Genomic DNA, 8,098 nt, shown 5'->3' on the forward strand with positions numbered 1-8,098 from the left:
CCTTATTCAACTAATACGGCTGCCCTCTCAAAAGTTGTATATATTTTAGAACGAAAGGAACACTGAGGATTCCTTCCCTCCCTCCCTCTCTCCCCACAAATATTTGCTTCCCAAAAAAAGTATGGGTTACTTATAAGTTATAAGAGTTTGCACATGTACTATTTGTGCCAACTTTCTGGTGCAGTTTCCACGCGTTCTTTAGCTAAATAAGAGAATATATTACAGATATGTAAATATTGGCATACTCCAGTACACAAATTATTTCAGAGGATAGAGACAAGGCAGTTATTGCATTTGCCTAGCTTGGCTATTACAATATTTCCAAGTTTTAATGATAATGAAATTAGCTTGGCACTCTTTGGCCAGTGCCTAATGTGAAAATGTATATTGATAAGCGTTTTGCAGCCTAAGGTGCAAAAGGCAATTGCTTTTATAAGTGAACCCAGAAATGTCTAAATATATTCTTTTATAATATTTTTTATCTCCAAGAGGGACAAAAGTAATATTATCTGAATTCAAAGAGCATTAAGATGTCTGGCAAATTTTGTATCTATCTATCTATAAAAACTGGCCTGCACCGCAGCCCATTGACACAGCCAAACTAATTAGCAGAAAGGCTACTTTCTGTTTCCACGAACTGAATGCATGAAATAAAAGTCCTATGCACCTTAATTCTATGATCTTCTTTCTTTTATTGCTTAATAAAATAAGCACAGATTAGCATGCAAGCTGCTTATAATGGATTAATCCGTGCAGCCTAAATGTTGCCAATGGGAATCTTGTCCATTTAAAACAATTCTTCCAAGCTATCTCATTAGTTTCACTGTAAACTCTCTTTACAAGAGTTGATCTGTTACATTTTCCTCTTAGGTGACAAATGCCAAATAAAGGATTGGTGCCACTGGACAGAATCCCTACGTGATTTGCAAGCGATCAAATCCTTTAAATGCTCTCCTTGGGTTTCCCTTTCTAAAAATGGTCCATTTTGGAACCAGTTACATGTGAAATCCCTGGCCAGCTTCATTAAGACTTGCTTTTACTGAGCTGCATTTATGCCCTCCACCATCCTAGATGATACCATGGTACTATACAAAGACAGACTCTGTATATGGGGGCAATTGCAGGTGGAGGACATATTGCACTATTTACTATATTGCCCACTATATATTGGACCTAAGAGGTGATTTCTCACTTTACCATCCATACAGGAAAGATGTCTCTCCCCAGCAGAGAAGGTCCCATGGCTTCTTAACAATGTAAACACTTCAGTGACTCATAAAGTTGCCCTTTTTCGCTTTGGCTGTCAAAAAGATCAGAAAGAAGACCTTGGACAATATAGCAGTGAATGGTAAAGGAGACACAGAGATCTAAGTAGAGATTGTTATTTGTGGTGAGACAACCCTTTTGTTTGTACCGTATTTATTTTTGTTTTTTGTTTTCTTTATTCAAAAAAATTAATGTTTTTTTCACAATTTTATACATTTTAACATAACCATTTCAAACAAGGTTCATTTGAACCTTCGGACCGCCTTCCCTCCCTCCATGGATTCCATGTTTAAGATTAAGTTTGCTGCATCTTTTACCACTATAAAAAGGTAAAGGTACCCCTGCCCGTACGGGCCAGTCGGGGGCCAGCGCTGTCCGAAGACACTTCCGGGTCACGTGGCCAGCGTGACATCGCTGCTCTGGCGAGCCAGAGCCGCACACGGAAACGCTGTTTACCTTCCCGCTAGTAAGCGGTCCCTATTTATCTACTTGCACCCGAAAGTGCTTTCGAACTGCTAGGTTGGCAGGCGCTGGGACCGAACAACGGGAGCGCACCCCGCCGCGGGGATTCGAACCGCCGACCTTTCGATCGGCAAGCCCTAGGCGCTGAGGCTTTAGCCCACAGCGCCACCCGCGTCCCTTTTACCACTATATCCATCTATTAAACATCCATAATGATCATTAAAAATTCCACATTACATGTGTCATTACATCCTTGCCAATGATTTTAACTGTTCACAGTGGTCTTTTACAAGTTTGCTCCAATCTTTGGAAATTACTTGATCTTCCTGGTTTCGTATTTTCTTCCCCGTCAGTTTCGCCATCTCTGCATACGCCATCAGTTTCATATGCCATTCTTCTTGGTACTTCTCCTTCCTTCCATCTCTGGGCTAGTAGCATTCTCACTGCCGTCGTTGCATGCTTATATTTATTTACAATGATGTCAGACTACTGTTGAGAATCCCCTGTGCAAGTCCACAAATGCAAGAGCTACAAGCACAAATTCTTTACTGAATAACAACAGCTTGTAGATACTGTGTATCCCAAGGGAATACATTTTTTTGCATACCTCCAACTGTACATAGATATACATGTCATTTTCAATGCTATACATGTCATGTCCAATGCTATATAAGTCACTTACATTTATACTCATATTGTACTACTTTGGCTATGTGTTTAATAAAATATTGAATTCTTGCATTGTGAAAAACAGAGATTATGGTGAAAAGTGAAAAACATGAATTGCAAAAAAACCTAGAGCTTACAGAACAAAACGAACCTCAGATATGAAATTAGCATGTCAAAATTAGGTTAATAATAATAATAATAATAATAATAATAATAATAATAATTTATTATTTATATCCCGCCCATCTGGCTGGGCTTCCCCAGCCACTCTGGGCAGCTTCCAAAAAAACATTAAAATACTGCAATACATCAAACACTAAAAGCTTCCCCAAACAGGGCTGCCTTCAGATGTCTTCTAAAAGTCTGGTAGTTGTTCTCTTTGACATCTGGTGGGAGGGAGTTCCACAGGGCGGGCGCCAATACCGAGAAGGCCCTCTGCCTGGTTCCCTGTAACTTGGCTTTTCGAAGGGAACTGCCAGAAGGCCCTCGGTGCTGGACCTCAGTGTCCGGGTAGAACGATGGGGGTGGAGACGCTCCTTCAGATATACTGGACCGAGGCCATTTAGGGCTTTAAAGGTCAGCACCAACACTTTGAATTGTGCTTAGAAACGTACTGGGAGCCAATGTAGGTCTTTCAAGACCAGTGTTATATGGTCTCGGTGGCCGCTCCCAGTCACTAGTCTGGCTGCCACGTTCTGGATTAGTTGTAGTTTCTGGATCACCTTCAAATGTAGCCCCTTTGAAGAACAACTGCAGGTGTCAATGCAAGAAAAAATTTGTTCCCCAGTGAATCAGTGCTCTTTTTTTCTGGGGTTCCACAGGGGTACACATGCCCCTAAACATTTTGTGAATCTTTGTACTTTTGTCCATTTACTGTATTTTATTTCTCAATTTGAACTATAAAATGGTGTCTTGTGTCAAAATGAGAGTACCCCTAAACATTTTTAAAGAAAAAAAGCACTAATAACAATAACAATAATAGAAGAAGAAGAAGAAGAAGAAGAAGAAGAAGAAGAAGAAGAAGAAGAAGAAGAAGATGTTCATCAGAGAAATTAGACTGGGCTCATCTGACAACCTCCAGAACAGACAGCCCAATCAGCTAGATTCCTGCAAGCTGTGTGCTACAATAACCACAACAAGAGATAACCGTCTTAATTTGAAATGAATAAAACATGCTCATTTCATGTTTCTCCTTTTTAGCAAGGCTACAAAAAATTAGGTACTATCTCTGTCCATGAAATGCTTCAGTGATGCTTCAGTACCAAAGTCCTGTGGGAGACATTCTGGCTCCTGCTTATGTATAGCAGATCTGGCTGGGGGAAATGACAGTGAATTTGTGGATGGGAACAGCTGGCTTGTTAAGATGTGTCAAAGGGGCCAAGCGCGGATCCCATTTATTAGCTAACTTCGTGCAAATATAAAATAGGCGTAACTGCCAATTGTATTAATCAGCGCCTCTTCCATTGCTCCCCACCACCGCCATGCCAGAGTCAGTACAGACACAGCCATTTCCCCCCAATGTTGTTGTTGTTGTTGTTATGACAAAGTACCGTATTTTTCGCCCTATAGGACGCACTTTTCCCCCTCCAAAAATGAAGGGGAAATGTGGGTGCGTCCTATGGGGCGAATACAGGCTTTCGCTGAAGCCTGGAGAGCAAGAGGCTCTTGCTCTCCAGCCTTCAGGAAGTTCTGCGCAACCCTCCGGAGCCTGGCGCCAAGCCGCGCCGGCCTCCGGAGAGTCGTGGAGAGCTGCCTGCCCTCCTGGGCTCCGTGCAGCTCTGCGCATTGCTCCGGAGCCTGGCGCCAAGCCACGCCGGCCTCCGGAGGGTCGCGCAGAGCTGCCTGCCGCGCTCCGGAGGGTCGCACAGAGCTGCCTGCCCTCCCGGGGTCCGCGCAGCTCTGCGCAACCCTCCGGAGCCCAGCGCCAAGCTGCAGTGGGCTCCGGAGGGTTGCGCAGAGCTGCGTGCATTAGGAAGCCTCAGCGCACCCAGGCTTCGCACAGCTGTCCGCAAGCCTGGGTAGACCGGCGCGGCTCCCTAGGCTTGCGGATAGCAGGCTCTTCTGGGGGCTGGGGTCAGGGGAAGTTCGGGCTTCCCCCACGCCAGCCCCGTGCCTGGGGTGGAAATATTTTTTTTTCTTTATCCCCCCCCCCAAAAAAAAACTAGGTGCGTCCTATAGGGCGGTGCGTCCTATGGGGCGAAAAATACGGTAATAATCATAAATATATAAGAATTACCGGTAAATTGTGTGCCCCACCACCAAGACCATTCCATGGTAACATCCAACCTCCCAAAATTTCAACACCTCTTGCAATGTTTTGACCCCTTTCTGTTTTAACAGTACAAATTCCACAAACACCTTCCATATCTCCTCAAAACCATTTCTCTTGCATATCCCCCATCTTACCTTAATGACACATGTTAATTTACCATTAATAGTTACATCCCACACCTCTTTATACCATTTTTCCATTTTATATTCTGCTTGCCCCTTCCACTTCCTGGCTATTATATATATATATTATATAATTATTATAAATAATGATAATAATTCGTGCTGCTGTCAATAAATTTGTGAGCAAGTCCTTCGTAGCCGGTGAACCTTCCACCCCATTGTAAATTGATAATAGTGCTACCTCTGGACTCTCGGTCAGCTTTAACCCAGTGATTTCTGCTATCTCCTTAAACACCCTTTGCCAAAAAAAAACCCCAACACTATACATATTTACGCCACCACCAAATGTGTGGCCATTAATACAACTTGATGGGACACAGGTTTAGAAGGGAACAATGTATGCTGAAACTCATGCTTGCGGTCTAGCAGGACTTGCTAAGTTTGTAACCTGCATTTCTCTGGATTTTGCTACCTCTGAAGCCAGATGGAACCTTCCCTCAGAACGCTGTCTGGGCAGCGCTCCTAAATGACATGTTGTCACATATGTCAAGCTCTCCTGTGGTTTCACTCTCCCTCAGGCACAACAGTAGTGATGGTGCTGACTGTCACTGACACAATAATCATTTGCCACAGCTCTCCGAGGCACTTTCCTCCTCCTTCTCAGCATCAACAGTTTTCAGACAACTTTCCCCCACCCTCTGACATGTCATGCAGACTGCCTCTCTATTCACAAAGACCTAGTTTTGTATGCCTCTGCTGGAAATGCTACAACTCACCTATCTGGGGGGTGCTTGTTGCTGGTGTTGATGATTGTATTGTGATTCTTGGGCTGCAGCTTTAGGCACACTAAAAAAAATAAAAAATATTATGATTATTTCATTTATAAAAAGATAGAGTGAAAAAAGGGGGGGGGAGTGAGGCAGAATGAAAAAAGAAACATTACTGTTACACTACTGTAGTGGTTCTAGGGGTTGCTCGTGCGTAAGCCAGTGCAAACACCTGGCTGGGTTGCCTGAGTGAACCTTTTCTGTCTGGACAGCCACTCACCCGTGGCTGTCTCAATCGCTGGCAGAATCCGTCAGTGGGCGTTTCTTAAACTTCTTCCAGCAAAGAAGCTCTTTGACGCCTAGTCTCCTCCTACTCTCTCTGCACGAAAGCCTTCTGCGCAAGGAGGGCGTAGGCAGCGGAGGGCCCCTACTCTCCCCGCTGGTCCCCGGCAAGGAGTCATGGGACCGCCTCGCCGCTTCCCCCATCTGCCCCCCTTCTCCACTGGTGCTACGCTGATTCTCTTCCCCAGAAGATGGGCTGCCTTTCCCAATCCCGGGACACTCTCTGGAATCCCTCTGGATCTTGCTCTCTCTCTCCGGCACTGATGGCAGTTCCCTGACAACTACCAAACATTAATATACAAATATGTATATTCTTGTTATCCTAATACACATATACTTTTCAATAACCTGTTATATTCTGTATAAATTCATTGCAAATATCCCTTTATTTATCCAAAGAAAGTCTGCATCTGTAAGCTATCTGTTTATATACAGTGGTACCTAGGGTTACAGACGCTTCAGGTTACAGACTCCACTAAACCAGAAATAGTACCTCAGGTTAAGAACTTTGCTTCAGGATGAGAACAGAAAAAGCACGGCAGCAGCGCAGCAGTAGCGGGTGGTCCCATTAGCTAAAGTAGTACTCCAGGTTAAGAACAGTTTCAGGTTAAGAATGGACCTCCAGAATGAATTAAATTCTTAACCCGTGGTACCACTGTATTGCTAGTATTGCCAGGTGTTCCAGTTCATCAGTACAAGGCTGGATCTACACACAAGAAAAAAACACACTATAAATAAGTCATAAATTAGACTGTTATAACAAAAGAAAAAATCCCTATGTAAAATCTCATGGACAGTTTTTTGCCCTATAGCGACATCTGGTGCCGCATCTTTACAGTGGAGTTACAACAACATAGCTGACTGAGTCCTCAGTCTCTTGGCCACCATTAGAGTGCATAGAACCCATTTTTGCTGTACTGTTGTCAATTTCCATACAATGGGTATACAGTTCAAGAGCATGTTCCCCTCTGAAAATCTTATTTTTTTTCCGTAGTGTCTTCTCCAGCACTTTCTCCCAAAACGTAGTAAATGTGGCATACAGTAAAAGCATGTTTCAAGGAAACATTGTCTGTATTACATCTCAAACAAAGAGCTACATTCGATAGTCCTTACTTATACAAATGTAAGGGAGTCAAATAGATTCTAATTCGTATTTTCTGTTTATGATCCATTGATATGTCTGATACTGAAGCCAAGACATTTCCCACTGTCTTAGACATGCTTAACCTGGGAATAAATCCCAATGCTCGCTCCCATGGTGCGAGCATGGGACTAAAGGGGAAGAGTTTAGCAGCTCCTTTCCATTCCATCCATGCTGAATTCTGAAACCTCCCCATTCAAAACAACCTGGACAACAACACGATGTTTTGTGCCACTCTCAGTATCTAGATTGGTCATAAAATTGGAATTTGTATCACATATTCCTGTGGCTAAGGGCACAACTAGATGTGATATTGTGGGACTCCCATGAGTGGATCTCCTCCCACTCCCCTCCAAAAAATGTAAAACCAGCCAGTGGGGGTGGGGGTGGTATTGAATCAGATATGCTACCTGTAGGTTTTGCCCTTTGGAACATTGGTATGCATGTTCATGCATGCAGGTAGGTGTCCATCAGGAAAATGGAGGGGGGAAGCATGAAATTCCCACCCTACTAGTGCCAGTGTCCTGATTTGATTTTACCACCCACACCCAACCCCTGTAGTTGCCAAACTTTTAAAAATCACAGATCTCCCAGGACTTCATCTAGTTTGGCTCAGACTGAAAACTTTAATTATTAAAGTATTAATTATGCTTTACTGGTAGCCATCATCCTTTTTAATTTCCTAGTTTATTTGTTATAAACTTCAAAAAAGAAAATATAACAAAGCTACAGCTCTTTTATTGCAAAACAGGATTTTAAAAAAGGAAAGAAAGTAAACAGGTTCTTCATATGTAGGAAACATAAAGCTTCAGCTTTGACAACCTGCTATGATTTGAAACAGACAAGTTGTAAACACCTTAGAAATATAGGAGAAAAGCACTGTAAATAATGGACAGGTCTCCAGCTTTAGCAGCAATCGCATACCCTCTTGCAATAAACTATCAACCAACTATCCAACTATCTTTCATTTTCCAGAATGGAACTGGGGATGAAAAATTCCCTTAACTCGGAAAATAATAAGAAAGCCAGGTCTCTGTTAATTTACTCTATTGATCGC

At 43.0% G+C, this 8,098-nt stretch overlaps 1 long non-coding RNA gene across 1 annotated transcript; it reads right to left on the bottom strand.

Annotated features, from left to right (window-relative positions):
• Positions 1-3,061: 3,061 nt before the first annotated feature.
• On the bottom strand, positions 3,062-6,601 carry LOC310676420. Its single transcript, XR_014510556.1, has 3 exons — positions 6,394-6,601; positions 5,568-5,637; positions 3,062-3,147 (listed from the first exon to the last, which is right to left on the bottom strand). It is a non-coding gene; the product is annotated as an uncharacterized lncRNA (long non-coding RNA).
• Positions 6,602-8,098: the final 1,497 nt, after the last annotated feature.

The sequence above is a fragment of the Podarcis tiliguerta genome, assembly GCF_965153285.1.
Source record: "Podarcis tiliguerta genome assembly, chromosome: 4".
Lineage (NCBI taxonomy): Eukaryota > Metazoa > Chordata > Lepidosauria > Squamata > Lacertidae > Podarcis > Podarcis tiliguerta.